Below are 15,150 nucleotides of genomic sequence, written 5' to 3' on the forward strand. Positions count from 1 at the left end.
ATGTACAAACCAAATGGGAACACATTCCCTTCCTCCCTCCTGTCATGCCAAGGCTGAGTTTCGTTTTTAAATACCAACCCAGGCAGATGAAGATGGAAAGTAAACAAAGGCATTTTAACACCTCCAAATTACAATTTTCTTTTCTGTAAAATTGAGGTAATAAAATACAACATCAGTTGCACACATGAAATTAGTTAAGAATCATAGACTTTCGGATGGACTTGGAATGGCTTTTAGCAACTATGTCGCTAGTCCATTTTCACACTGCTAATAAAGACCTACCCGAGACCGGGAAATTCACAAAAAAAAAAAAAAAAAAAAAGATGTTTATTGGACTTACAGTTCCACATGGCTGGGGAGGCCTCACAATCATGGTGGAAGGCAAGGAGGAGCAAGTCACATCTTACGTGGATGGCAGCAGGCAAAGAGAGACAGAGCTTGTGCAGGGAAACTCTCATTTATTTTAAACCATCAGATCTTGTGAAACTTATTCACTACCATGAGGATAGCACGGGAAAGATCCACGCTCATGATTCAGTTATCTCCCACTGGGTCCCTCCCACAACACGTGGGAATTATGGGAGCTACAAGATGAGATTTGGGTGGGAACACAGAGCCAAACCATATTACATGGGGTTGCTAGGGAGGGAAGGGATCCCATACTTCTTCTCCAATGATAACAGCTCCATATTTGTCTGTTCAATATATGGGATTATGCTTTCAATTTTACCTTAAAGGAAGGTTCTGACACCAAAATCTTTTAAAACTCCTTGAATGAGTATAGCAGTCACAAAGACTTAAGTTCAAAATCCAGGCCTGCCACTTACAAGACTTGGACAAGTTAGTTAACCTGGTCTACTCTCACTTTCCTCCTTATAAGATGGGGTTGAATATAAACACTGATCCCCATACATCAGAAGGCTAGTGTGAGGAAGAGATGATCAAATAAGATGATAGACATGTCAGTACTATGTAAACATAAAGTATCATAGAACAAAGGGCTATCTTAGCATTATTTATTATATAATACTCGCAGTTTGAGTATGGCATTGGCACTGGAAATGGATGAAAAAATTAGATAGGTGAAGATAGGCATAGGAAATTCCAGAGAGATGTCAGTCAGCATGTGTTCTCTCTGCACGGTGCCCCATGGAGATGAGCAATGCAGAGGCCCAGCTAAGTCCAAGCACAATGCTGTACCACGTCTGACCCAGCTCCCTGGCACAGGGGCTTAGCTGTGGTAAGTGGGCACATGGGTTGCATGGTCTGAATGTTTATGTCCCTCTAAAATTCATGAGTTGAAATCTAATTCCCAATGTGTTGGCATTAAAAGGCAGGCCTTTGGGAGGTGACTAGGTCATGAGGGTGGAGTCCTAATGAATGGGATTAGTGCCCTTATAAAGAGGACTGAGGAAGGCTTTCCCCTTTTGCCATGTGAGGACTCAGTGAGATGACTCCATCTATATGAGGAATGGGCCCTCACCAGACACTGAACCTGCCAGCACCTTAATCTTGGACACCCCAGCCTCCAGAAATGTGATAAATAAACTTCTGTTGTTTATAAATTACCCAATCTGTGGTATTTTGTTGTAGCAGCCCAAACAGACTAAGACACGGATGAATTTAAATAGCTGCACCATTGTGAGCACATGAGGCAATTTTGACACGGGATAACTATTTTCTAGTGGTGGTTATGGGGTCCTCCAGCCCAAGAGGGTGTATCTAAGTTCTTATCCTGGCAAGGAGTTAGGAGCAAGAAGAGTAAGTCAGGTGGGAACACCGTGCCATGACAGCAGCTGGTCAAAGGCATCCCTCATGCTGCCTGGTTTCCACTGCAATAACAGGCCTCCAGCCATGGTGGCAGCAACAGTCACATGGTGGATACTTCTGAAATATCTGGTCCCCCAAACTGAGTCCTCTAGTCTCAAAGAGAAGTTTCTCGGTTCCCACTCTAATAAAATCACAAGATTGGAGCAACTGCCTTGTAGCTGGATTAAATGTTTAGGGTTCTTGTATAGGAGGAAGCACTCTGGTAATGAACAATGTTTGTGCAATAGTGGGATAGGACTCAGAGTCCCTTTAATTTAAATATTTAAAGAGATGTGGCCTTATTATATTCAAGATGGTGAAGTATACAGTAAGTGCAAATATAAAGATATCTTCCTATTCCAAAAGGAGATATTTATAAAGTTTTTTTAAACATAATCCTTCATGCTAACCAGCAAATAAAATTTGCTTGATAAGAATTAGGTCCACCTAACACTTATTTATTAATAATGTTAGTATTATTATGTAATAGTAATGATATTAGGGATTCTGCTATTTGCTAGATATATAAAGATAAATAATACATGTTTCCTACTCATGAGAATCTGATGGTCTCTGGCCACCATCTGACTGCTGGGAATGTTTACCACTGGTATCACCTGGCCAAAATACTTCTCCCAAGGCCTGTCACCAACTCACGAGGAAAGTCTCTGAATGACATCGTTTTTAACAGATTCAACAAGTGTTGTCATAAAGGCAACATGATGCCAACAATGTTTAAAAAAAAAATGGTACCAACATCACGTCCTTGCTTGTTAATTAGGTACTTTGGTAAAACCAAAGGTTCTATTAGTCTTGCCTCACTTTCTCTTTCAACTAAAACAGCTTCGGTATCAGATGAGGGGGAAACCACGGACGTAAGATAGAGAGATTCTAGATCAGGGAGAAACATTTTAATTCTAAAGTCGAGCATCCTGGTCACTGGCTGGTACAGGTAGGATAGGTGACAGCTTTCTGTCTTCCTTTCCTTTAGGTCAGGTGCTTACAACCTGGAGTCCTGAGGTCTCCAAGGAGACCTTCCTAGGGTCATATACAATATTGTATGGGGATGGGATATTTTATTGAGTCATTAATGTCTGCCTTAATTCGTTTTTGTCTGTAGATGAATAAAAGGACAATTTTCCCTTCCTCCTTCTAGAGAGATAGCCGTTCTTCACTTTTCAGGGCTCCTTGGACTCAGTTCTGCCCTGGAGACTACCTCTATCCATTTCTTTGCTGGAGGCAGAGGGCAGACATGGAATTGCCCTAGAAAAGGGAAGACAAAGGGAATATGGCTGGTTTGTAGGGGTGAGGAAGCTTCAGGAAGCTACTACAGGGTGGTTCCTGAAAACAGATCTGGGTAGAGACTGAGGGGAGAGGTGCTGTCCATGTAAGATCTGGTGGTGGGGCTCACACAGAGCACAGCAGAGGTATTAAGGCCTCATCTAAGTTGAGTGTGTGCTTCCTGCTATGCACCTGGAGAGTCTGAACGCTAGTGCTGCAGTCTGGGGGCCCAAGCACAGATCCCTGAGCAGAACCACACATCATCAACAGTACCCCTGAGTGAAGAACAAAAACCCGAGAGTGTGGAATGAAATCCTGCAGCCCTTCCCAGCATTTCTGGACCAGGTTTCCTGTATGATCCCAAGTGAAGAATGAGGAAGAATGAGAAAGGCCCTCCTTGGATTTCTCAACCACCTGGTGGGTGGAAGGCTGAGTCAGATATGATTTGCAAAAATCGATGAGGCTTGTCTTATACTTCCAAGACTGTAGAACAAATGCAAACCAATTACAGGCATGTGCACTTCTTTGTTGCTGTTTTTTGAGACAGGGTCTCACTGTGTCGCCCAGGCTGGAGTGGAGCGGCACAATCATAGCTCACTGCAGGCTTGAACTCCTGGGCTCAATGATCCTCCCACCTCAGCCTCCCAAAGTGCTGGAATTACAGGCATGAGTCACTGTGCCTAGCAGTACTTATTTTTAAAAAAGAGGAAAACTGCTCAGACCTTTTATCAGATACTTAAAGGTATCTATGACCTAAAAAGGGTTAAAAGCCTCCACTTCCGGAGTTAGAGGGTGATTTTAAGTTGGGTTCCCTGAGATGTAGATTTGGGATTTGTGAGGAGGTGATTTATTAAGACTGCTTCTCAGGACTACCATTCGACCCAGCAATCCCATTACTGAGTATATACCCAGAAGAATGTAAAGCATTCTACCATAAAGACACATACACGTGAATGTTCATCGTAGCACTCTTCACACTAGCAAAGACATGGAAGCAACCTAAATGCCAATCAATGACAGACTGGATAAAGAAAATGTGGTACATATACATCGTGGAATATTATGCAGCCATAAAAAATGAACAAGATCATGTCTTTTGTGGGAACATGGATGGAGCTGGAGCCTATCATCGTTAGCAAACTAACACAGGAACAGAAAACCAAAGACCGCATATTCTCACTTATAAGCAGGAGCTAAACGATAAGAACTTATGAACACAAAGAAGGAAACAACAGACACTGGAGTCTACCTGAGAGGGGAGGGTGGGAGGAGGGAGAGGAGCAGAAAAGATAACTATTGGATACTGAGCTTAATATCTGAGTGACAAAATAATATGTACAACAAAACCCTGTGACACCTGTTTATCTATGTAACAAACCTTCACATGTACCCCCAAACCTAAAATAAAAATTTAAGTCAGGGAGGATGGCAGGAAGGGGAGGAAGCCAAACAAGGGTGTCATCGCAGGCAAGTCCTACAGAGGGTAGTTTTGGCCTGATCCTGCAGGGGACCTCTAGAGGGTAAGTTATGCCTCCAAGTTGTACCAGAGGCAAGAAAAGCAAGAGCACTGGGCTCTCATACCTACCTCACTTGTACGCCATTCATCAAGGCCACAAGCAGGGTGGAGAGAACAAATGCCCAGGCGCTTTGGCTGGAGGGGCTCTCTGCACAGGCCCTGGCATCCTGAAAGCAGTTCTCCAAAGAGCTTCAGAAGCTGTGAGTTAGAAGCAAATGCACAGCAAACGGGTATATGAGTATACACAAAAATGGTAAAGACAAAAAGATCAGCCGGGCACAGTGGCCTATGCCTGTAATCTCAACACTTTGGGAGTCTGAGACAGGTGGATTGTAAGGTCAGGAGTTCGAGACCAGCCTGACCAACATGGTGAAACTCCATCTCTATTAAAAATACAAAACTCGGCCCGGCGCGGTGGCTCACGCCTGTAATCCCAGCCGAGGCGGGCGGATCACAAGGTCAGGAGATCGAGAGCATGGTGAAACCCCGTCTCTACTAAAAAAAAAAATACAAAAAATTAGCCGGGCGCGGTGGCGGCGCCTGTAGTCCAAGCTACTCCGGAGGCTGAGGCAGGAGAATGGCGTGAACCCGGGAGGCGGAGCTTACAGTGAGCCGAGATCCGGCCACTGCACTCCAGCCTGGGCGACAGAGCGAGACTCCGTCTCAAAAAAAAAAAAAAAAAAAAAAAAAACAAAACTCATCCAGGAGTGGTGGCGTGTGCCTGTAATCCCAGCTACTCAGGAGGCTGAGGCAGGAGAATCACTTGAACCCAGGAGGCAGAGGTTGCAGTGAGCTGAGATCGCACCACTGCACACCAGCCTAGGCGACAGAGCCAGACTCCACCTCAAAAAGAAAAAAGATCTTGCGAGGTCTGATTGGGAGCACCAACGTCATCCACCGCATCTTCTGAAAGGAGTTGTTCTTAAAAATGCAATTGCCATTGGGAGGCTGAGGCGGGTGGATCACGAGGTCAGGAGATCAAGACCATCCTGGCCAACATGGTGAAACCCTGTCTCTAGTAAAAATACAAAAATTAGTTGGGTGTGGTGGTGCATGCCTGTAATCCCACCTACTTGGGAGCCTGAGGCAGGAGAATCACTTGAACCCGGGAGGCGGAGGTTGCAGTGAGCCAAGATTGCGCCATTGCACTCCAGCCTAGTAACAGAGCGAGACTCCGTCTAAAAAAAAAAAAAAAAAAAAAAAGCAACTGCAATTGCAACTGGAGAGCCAAGGACTTGGCACCCCAAGCATAGCCATGAGGACACTAAGGAAAGAGAAAATCTAGCAGAGAGCAGGGCCTAGAAGAGGGAGACAAAGTATGTTAGGAGGAGAGCACAAATCCAACACAAATGTGTCTATTAGACCAGTGGATCTGCTCCCAGTCCATGAGGAAAATGTCTCCTCACCAGACATCAGTTGTCCCTGTTCTGGGACGGAGTCTAGCTCTGTCACTAGACTGGAGTGCAATGGCGTGATCTCGGCTCACTGCAACCTCAGTCTCCTGGGTTCAAGCAATTCCCCTGCCTCAGCATCCAGAGTATCTGGGACCACAGGCACGTGCCACCACATCCAGCTAATGTTTGTATTTTTTGTGGAGTCAGTGTTTCACCATTTATCTAGACTAGTCTCAAACTCCCAGACTCAAATGACCCACCCGCGTCGCCTTCCCAAAGTGTTAGGATTGCAAGTGCGCACCAATGCACCCAGCCCTATTTATTCTTTATTTACATTATCCTGTGTAGCATTTTCCCCACTTGCTTTACCCCATCACTCAGAGCTTTCCCATCACTCAGAGCTTCTTGGTGTCTATTTATTTCTTCATTCTAGTCCCAGCCTCTGGTTATTTTTTATTGGGGCTTGCCTCACCTGCCTCCTCTTGCTCATAGCCCCTTCTCCAGCATCTCTCTCTTCCCGGGTCACCTCATCAGTATCTTTTTCTTCTATAATGTAGAGAAACGTATTTCTTTTTGGTTCAGTCTTAGCCCAGTCAAGTTATGGCCAGTAGGTCTCATTTTCATAACCAAACATGCCCATATAAAGTGTGTTCTGAAGCAAAGGCAGTTCTCTTCCTGAGTCTGCAGTTGGCACTTCATGTGACTTTTCCCCTCTCTATTACATACAGTACATATAAATATATATGTAATATGTACACACACATACTAATGCATATGGAAACTGAGGCCCAGAGAGATGGCAGCTTGCCTGTTCATTGCCTCTGAACACACTGGCTTCCGAGTGTTCAAGCATTTTATATCAATGGTAATAAATAAAAAATAGTTTATTGGGAAAGGCAATTCAAGCTAAGTGCCAAATACATTCCATAGATAAAGAATTTATTTTCTGAATCTATGGGGCTAAGGCACATAGTATAAATATGGGGAAACAGAAATTAGCATAAATCTTGAAATAAAGTTGCCTTTCCATTACATATGGTAACAGATGATTCTACAGGGCTAAAAGAGACTGTTTAGGGGGACTATTCATTTGAAAACCTTGTAGTATCAGTAAAAATACTTTCTGTGCTCAATATTTTCTTACTGATTTCATCAAAAACATAAAATCATGAATCATAAAGCTGGAACGTGTTTCAGTTAGATAATCTGATTCACTTCTCCACTTTCAAACAGAAAGGGGTATTCTTATCTCCATTTCCAGAGGAATTAGTTGCCAGAAGTACTAGTATTGACTTAAGGGCAACTTAGAATCCTGTTGCTCCACTGCTTCATTTTCCAGAAGCCACATCTAACGTGGTCATCTGCAAATTACAAACCGCTTTTAATACATTTTACTTGTGATAATCCTCATAGCAACCTTATATGACAGGTCAATTATTACCTCATTTTTACAGGTGAGGAAACTAAAGCTTGGAGAGATTAAGTCACTTGCCTAAAAGCACCCCACGAGTATGTGACGGTTAAGACTGAAATCCAAATCTTCCATCTCCAAATCCCGTGCTCTTTCTTTACAATTCTATTCAGACCGTGAGTACTAGAGGAGGTGGTTTGTGTTGGCACATTGGTTTGGATGTTACAGACAATAAGAAAACATGGCTGAACTGTCCGTCACTGCAAGTGGGATCTTATCTTTATCTAACAGGAGGTCTTGGCTGGATAGGAACTGAGTCTTAAATACTTCCAGTGACTGGGTGGTAACTCCATGTCAGACTCTGTTCAGGTGTCCAGGATAGATCACTGACCAACACAGAAGGGTCTCTGGCCCCTGGAATTTACATTCTAGTGGATGAGACGGATGTGAAACAAATAATGAAATATAAAATATGTCAAGTGATGTTAAGTGCTATGGAAAAATTAAAACAGAATGAAGAGGTGTGTGTGTGAGTGTGTAAGGAGAATAGGAATTATATTTTATATATAAGGTGTTCAGGAAAGTTCATCAGATAAGGTCACATTTGAGAAGGTCCCTAAAATAAGTGAAGGAGCAAATTTCATGGAAATCTGGGAAACATATTCTGGATAGAGAAAAATCACAAATGCAAAGATCCTAGGGTATGAGTTTAGTGAATCTGAAGAACAGGAAGAAGGCCCGTGTGTCTGGGAAGGTTTAGCCACCATGTACTCGCCTTCATTGAGCAAAAAAATCCATAAGAGAAAAAACAAATGCATGTCTTTGAAACATAAAAAATAACACAGGGTAAAATTGAGTGTTACAAAGAAGCATAAATCAAGTACTATGGGAGTTCAGAGGAAGTAAAGGAGGCTTGGAATCATAGAGAACCAGCAGTTAATTCTCTATTCCAAGGTTTTCCTTTTCGTTTGAACTGCAAAATATACCATTTTCAAACTATATCTTATGTGGATTGCCAACACGAAAACAAATGAAATCAGAATCCTCTAGTAAAGTGAAGGGGTGGGGGAGTTTTAGCCTTCCCAACTTGGCCTTACTCTTTCTCATCACCAGCCACAGAAGAAACTTCACGGAACCCTGGAGTCTAGGAAACAAAGTTTGCCAGTAACGGATCTAGTCAAACTAGCTCATTTTACAAAAGAGGAATCTGAAGCCCACAGAGGGAATCCTCTTCTGGCCTCTACTGGAGTGAAGTGTCCCTGGTCTTCTGGGCTGGCCTCAGCCACTAATGACCACAAAACATGCTTCAGCTTCCAGTCTGAAGTTCCTCCCTCCTTGTGTTGAACCTTGGCCTGACTGACTTGGAACGCCATTCTCTCTGCCTGTGGACCAAGGCATTCACTTATGGGACCCATGCATTCATCATTTCTAGGGGCAGTCTGAGACCATTAAAACAAAGAGGTCATTGCTCAGATTTGCGTTGCAAATTAGATTTTGAGTCTAAAGTAAGACAATAGTCTTGAAAAATAGATTTATTGGGAGAATATAGGTCTTGAACACACAGAGATGATGACAATGAAACTGCTCTACGCTTATACCCTGAAAATGACAAGCACATCCTTGACATCATCCTTCGCATATGATGCACTTCTTTGCTTAAAATTGCCTCGTTTTTGGTAAATTCTACTCATTTTTCCAGGAAGCTAAATTCGCTTTCCCTGTGATGCATTCTCAGACTTTCCCAAGCAGAATCAATCAACCCTCCATCTGTGTTCCTGTAGCACTTTTTTTCATACATTTGTTATAGCCCTCATCTTACTGCATTAGAAAAACGTGTTTACACATTTTTCTTCTGCTGAGTCTGAGCTTCTGTTGTGAATAAGAAGTATGTCTCACTCATATTGATGCCTCAGCTGCTGCTAACACAATGCTCTGGTGCTTGATACATTTGCTGATTGACATTGTAATTCAGTACCGGCTGAGGTTATGAGAAATGAGTGTCCTTATCAACCATAGACTTTTTGAGAAGTTGCCAACTAGTGACAAACCATTATTAATTATTTGCTTGGCAACTTGATAAGTTATTCAAAAGTAAAATGACTGTGTGAATATCCTGTTATTGATCATTGAACATTTCTGATGGACAGTCCCAGCACTCACCTTTGGTCTGTTTCAGTCACAAGCCTTCTTACACATTTTTCTGTTTGTTCATCCATGCTGGATCTGTTCTGAGGCAGACACGTTGCCATGACCAACACAGCCAGCCATGACACATTCTCCCTCATGCCTGGCCACAGCCCCTGGTAACTGTCAGCCTTGCAGATATGACTGACAAGAGTAGAAAGCAAAATCTGTGGGAAAAAATATGAAATCAGGTTCCAGTTCTCACTCCCTCATTATGTAAAAATGACCTCATGTTTAGTGAGTGTTGTGTGGTGAATCTCACATGATCCTGAGACAGAAGGGGCTTTACCAGGAGAGAACTGATTTTTCTGATAGATACATGAACCTGGGTAACGGTGCTTCTAGCCATTCAGTACTGAAAGGCAAACTTAAGTTCCCTTTGCCAAATTCACACTGCACATCCAAGCTACAGGGAAGGGTCAGTCCCTTTCAACAACTGCAACGTAACTAAAGCCACTTCATTTGCAGGAGTTTATAAAAACTAGATTCTCCCAGATCCATTTTCTTAAGCCAAGAACAAAACAACCTCAGTAGTAGAAAATGTCAGCTCTCACATGTCCACTGATCTTTGCCTCATCATCTAAGACTTTTTAGATTTTGTGTTGAAATACAACTTCCCTACCAACAGGTCTCCTGCCCAATCATTTTTAACCCTAACTTTATAGCTAACAGTTCAAAGTACAATATTCTTTCTTTCATGTATAAGCATTATTTGATCACATGGGATTTACCACATTTATTGTCAAACAACTGATCTTTTCTTCTTAAATTCCTCTAGGATTTCCATCTAGTTGATGTGGCTTTCATGTTTCTAACAGAAACAGCAAAGAAGAACTCAAGAGAGAAATGTTTGTATCTTGTTGAAATGCAGAGTATTCAGGGTTATCACTAAAAGGCATTTGAGACATGACCACACAGAAAAGATAATCCAAGGAGCTGTTTGGGAAGACGAATCACATTAAGGGTGTTTATTTGGATTTCTAAAATTTCCCTTTCTCTGGCTTTATTTACATTTCATTAATATGAAGTGATTCAACCTAAGTAACATTTTGTCCTACATAGCTTACTGATTTGACTTTTGCAAGCAGCCAGACACCAAGAGTGGTCCTAAACAAGCTCTTGGTTGATGCAAAGCTCCACACTTACTGAATCAGATAACTGTAAATGAAAATTGCCCTTTAAATGTAATCTCTCAAAATCACCAGAGTTCATTTCCCCTAGAGAAGCAGATAGCTCATGCACATTCCCTTAAGAAGGGGATCAAGCTTGTTACCTATAAAACTAAGAAGGCAGAACTGCTGTCAAGGGCAGGAGTTGAACTGTACGGTTTTAATTCCTAAACTGGACCCAATTCAATGGGCTTTGGTCTTGATCTTTTCCAAATTTATGTTAATTAAGTCCTCATTAAGCAGAGTTCATTTTAAAGAAGTCAGACGCCAAGTCTTGTCTTCTCTACCTAGACTTTCAATATTGCAGAGCTTTTTGTTAATTAAGGTGAAGAATTCCTTTTGGCTTTCACAGCCAGAATTTTCCACTTGTTCCACTTTGTGTGCCAGTTGGCTTTCACACTCTGCAACCATGTGCCTCTGGCACAGCTGGAAAATTTATGAACTTCTGTGGGATTAAAAAGGTGCTATATCCTTGGGAAATGTTCCTAATAACCTGAATTCCTATTTATTCTCACCAGTGATCAATCTTTTCCAAGTAATAACTGGCAAGTGAGCAGTAAAGGCAGGGAACAGTGACATGTCAGCAGCAATGTTTCCAGAGAGGTATCCTCTCTCCCCAAGCCCAGAGCTTGAATCCAACAAAGACTGATATGGGCAGTCTTTAGCCAGAGCTCTGGCTCCTAGTTTGGTACCCAGGGGCAACTTGCAGATAAAGGAGAGATGGATCCTAGGCTGCCCTTATGGCTGCCTAGGATGTGTGAGGGCTCAATAGGAATGGCATCCCTTAAAGATTGCTAGGCACCGGAACTGGAAGCAGAAGACCCAGTTCTAGATCCTCTTCTCCCACTGTATAATTATGAGACCTTGAAACAGCTCTCTGCTTCTCCAAGCCTTGGTTGTCTCACCTGTAAATAAAGAGAATATGACTAGACCATTGCTTCTCAAACTAAATGTGTAATGAAGGAACACATTTTTCCTTTCTTCCTCCTACCCGAATCTATTGTAGACTGGTCTTTTGTGAAATACAATAAAAAGGAATTACCAGAAGAATGATATTTGGAAGGTGCAACAATGTCAAATTTCTATAAGAATTCTAGGCCGGGCATGGTGGCTCATGCCTGTAATCCCAGCATTTTGGGAGGCCAAGGCCGGTGGATCACGAGGTCAGGAGATCGAGACCATCCTGGCTAACGCGGTGAAACCACGTCTCTACTAAAAATACACACACACACACACACACACACACAAATTAGCCAGGCATGGTGGTGGCTGCCTATAATCTCAGCTACTTGGGAGTCTGAGGCAGGAGAATGGTGTGAACCCCAGAGGCGGAGCTTGCAGTGAGCCAAGATCGCGCCACTGTACTCCGGCCTGGGCAACACAGCAAGACTCTGTCTCAAAAGAAAAAAAAAAAGAAATCTAAATGCTTACCCATACTTTCTGTACTTATCTGGCCATAAAAAGGTAACAGTGTCTGGGCCAGCAGCAGCACAAGGACCACACTTTGAGGAGCAATCAATGAGATGATATCTTAGGCACCTCCTGGCTCTCATAGTCTCCTCTTCCCATAGCCTGCCTGCCTCTCCACTAGATTTGCCCAAGCACCCAAATGCTAAGCTTGGTGACAAGACCAAAATTATGCTTCCTGGGTGACTTAGTGTGTTAGTGCTTCTTTTATGACATACTATAAATTGGGTTACCTATAAACAACAAATGTAGTTCTTATAGTTCTGGAGGCTGGGAAGTCCAAGATCAGGGTGCCAGAGGATTTGCCATCTGATGAGGGCCCTCTTCCTAGTTCACAGATGGCCATCATCTCACTGTGTTCTCACATGGTGGAAGAAGTGAGGGGTCTCTAATTCCATTCAAGAGAGCTTCACCTTCATGACCTAATCACCTCCAAGGGCTCCAAATACCATCATCTTGGGGGTGAGAATTTTAATCTGTAAATTTGGGGATGGGGTGGTGACACGGTCACGCAAATATCCAGTCTGTAGTATGAAGTTGGCAACAAAGATCCAAATAACTACTTGAACAACTAATAGTATTTCTATCTCCGTGTTTCTTTCCCTATCAACCTCCCCAAACCATGATCTAGAATCCCAGCTCCACCACTTGGTGTTGGGGCCAAAAGCAAGTTACTTAACTTCTCTGTGCCTCAGTTTTTTCATCTCTAAAATGAGAATAACATCTTCTTCACAGGAGTATTTTTGTTAAGTGTTTATTTTGATATAATTTCAAACTTAGAGCTAGATTAGTACAAGGAAATCCTATTTCCTCATTTTTATTTTTTATTTTTTGGAGACAGGGTCTCACTCTGTTGCCCAGGTTGGAGTGCAGTGGTATGATCTCGGTTCACTGAAGCCTCGACATTTAAGACTCAAGCAGTCCTCCCACCTCAGCATCCAGAGTAGCTGGGACCACAGGCACATGCCACCACATCCAGCTAATTTTTGTAATTTTTGTAGAGTTGGGTTTTTGCCATTTGTCCAGACTAGTCTCAAACTCCCAGGCTCAAGTGACCCACCAGGGCATCACCTTCACAAAGTGTTGGGATTACAGATGAAAGCCAACGCACCCAGCCCTATTTATTCTTTATTCACATTCCTCCTGTGTAGCATTTTCCCCACTTGCTTATGCTTCTCTTTCTTTCCCTCTTTCTGTTTTTTAAAAATTTTTTCTGAATGATTTGAGAGTAACTTGCATCCACCATGCTTATAGAATTGTCTTGAGGATTAAAGGAATTAATACACGGAAAATACTCAAAATGTTGCCTGGCACACATAGTAAGCTCTCATAAAATAGTTCTTATGCTTGATTTTCAAAGGCCTTTCCGGACATGCAAAGGGAACCTCAAACTCGAGTAACTTGGGGGCCACTCCATGTGAAACCTCCAACAAACTGGAGGTCTACCCCTATGGCTTTGCCCTTCTCGGAGATTTATGGCTGATTCACTTATTTTCCAATGTGTTGGATTTGACCAACTTAAAAAATATTTTCCATGCCATATGCAGCTAGCCTTGAATACTGGTATTAAATGTATCTGCTCTAAATTACTATATGTTATTAAATCCAAAGAACTCTGGGATTTTTCTTCCTTTTCTTGCAAAACTGCTGTACTACTGTTAACATGGTATTAAATTGGTCAGTAGTGAGTAGGAGGCCAAATCCTGTGTTCTTTAGGAAAATGATAGGAACTCTGATTTCTAGGAAATTCAAGTATGACCTTAGAACAAAACTCCCCTAAGCAGCTCAAATGTCTCATATCTCTGTTATCCAAAATGTCTCTGTCTCTGATTCAGAAACAAAATGCTGATTTACACAATGCCCTATCTAACCCTTATGTTGGTTTAACTTTAAGCTGAACCAGAACTTTCATCTCTCACATTCACCCTGGGTTCCTTTGCTTCCTCATTTCCTGCCTCATCCAGATCCTGCTGTGCAGAATTGAATTAAGTATAGAAAAAATACTGATTCAGCTTCAGCTTCATCTCCATGTGCCCAGATTCAGCTGCAGAAAAGGATAGAAATATTGTTTGGTCCACAGCAATTTTTTAAATCATTCCATGTGAGTCATATACCAAAAAGAAATAAAATCATGGAGGCATCTGGCATCCAGAAAAGTCCACTTTTTTCTATGGCCACAGTCTAGAAGGTCGGGTGACTTGCCCAGGGGACACATTGCTCTTCATAGAACATTGGAACAAGGCCCATATGTCTTCCAGGCCCTTTTGCTCAAAACCATGTGACCAAAACAAATCCTATCATTGTCCCAGCAGGATTCACTGGTCTTATGAATTTGGGGACAGACTGTGCCTGGGGGAGGAAAAGGAAACAAAGTAGATGCTTCTTCCATTCCAAGATGAATCACATATGTATAATTAGACCCAGTTTAGTTTCACATTACCCTTTCCTGGAGGAATCTATGAATATGGGACCCCCACATATATTCACAGACCACACTGAATGCTCTGTTCCCTAGAAAACCTATAATCTATACTGTACAATTTGATATTTGGTTAAAACATTTTTGCAGGACATGTGTATCTGGTTCCCAGGGCTAAGCCATCCAGTCCTAGAGAGCCAAGGTCATTGTGCTATACTTCTTTGTACCCTCCAGAGCAATCACATGGCGTGCTGCATACATAGTAGGTACAAAATGTATTTCTCTGGATTGGCTAATATTTTATTAAAACATGGGAAAATCGACTGGGTATAGTGGCTCATGCCAGTAATCCCAGCATTTTGGGAGGCCAAGATGGGCAGATCACCTGCGGTCAGGAGTTTGAGACCAGCCTGGCCAACATGGTAAAACCCATCTCTCCTAAAAATACAAAAATTAGCCAGGCATGGTGGCTTATGCCTGCAATCCCAGCTACTTGGGAG

The 15,150-nt window shown here is 42.5% G+C and overlaps 1 long non-coding RNA gene across 1 annotated transcript in view; it reads right to left on the minus strand.

Annotated features, from left to right (window-relative positions):
* The window catches only part of LOC144333609 (uncharacterized), a 46,847-nt gene that overhangs the window by 22,035 nt on the left and 9,662 nt on the right, over positions 1-15,150 (minus strand). The window contains exon 2 of the long non-coding RNA XR_013402496.1: positions 9,572-9,762. This is a non-coding gene — a long non-coding RNA (uncharacterized LOC144333609). The remainder of the gene's footprint in view (positions 1-9,571; positions 9,763-15,150) is intronic.

The sequence above is a fragment of the Macaca mulatta genome, chromosome 13 (assembly GCF_049350105.2).
Source record: "Macaca mulatta isolate MMU2019108-1 chromosome 13, T2T-MMU8v2.0, whole genome shotgun sequence".
Lineage (NCBI taxonomy): Eukaryota > Metazoa > Chordata > Mammalia > Primates > Cercopithecidae > Macaca > Macaca mulatta.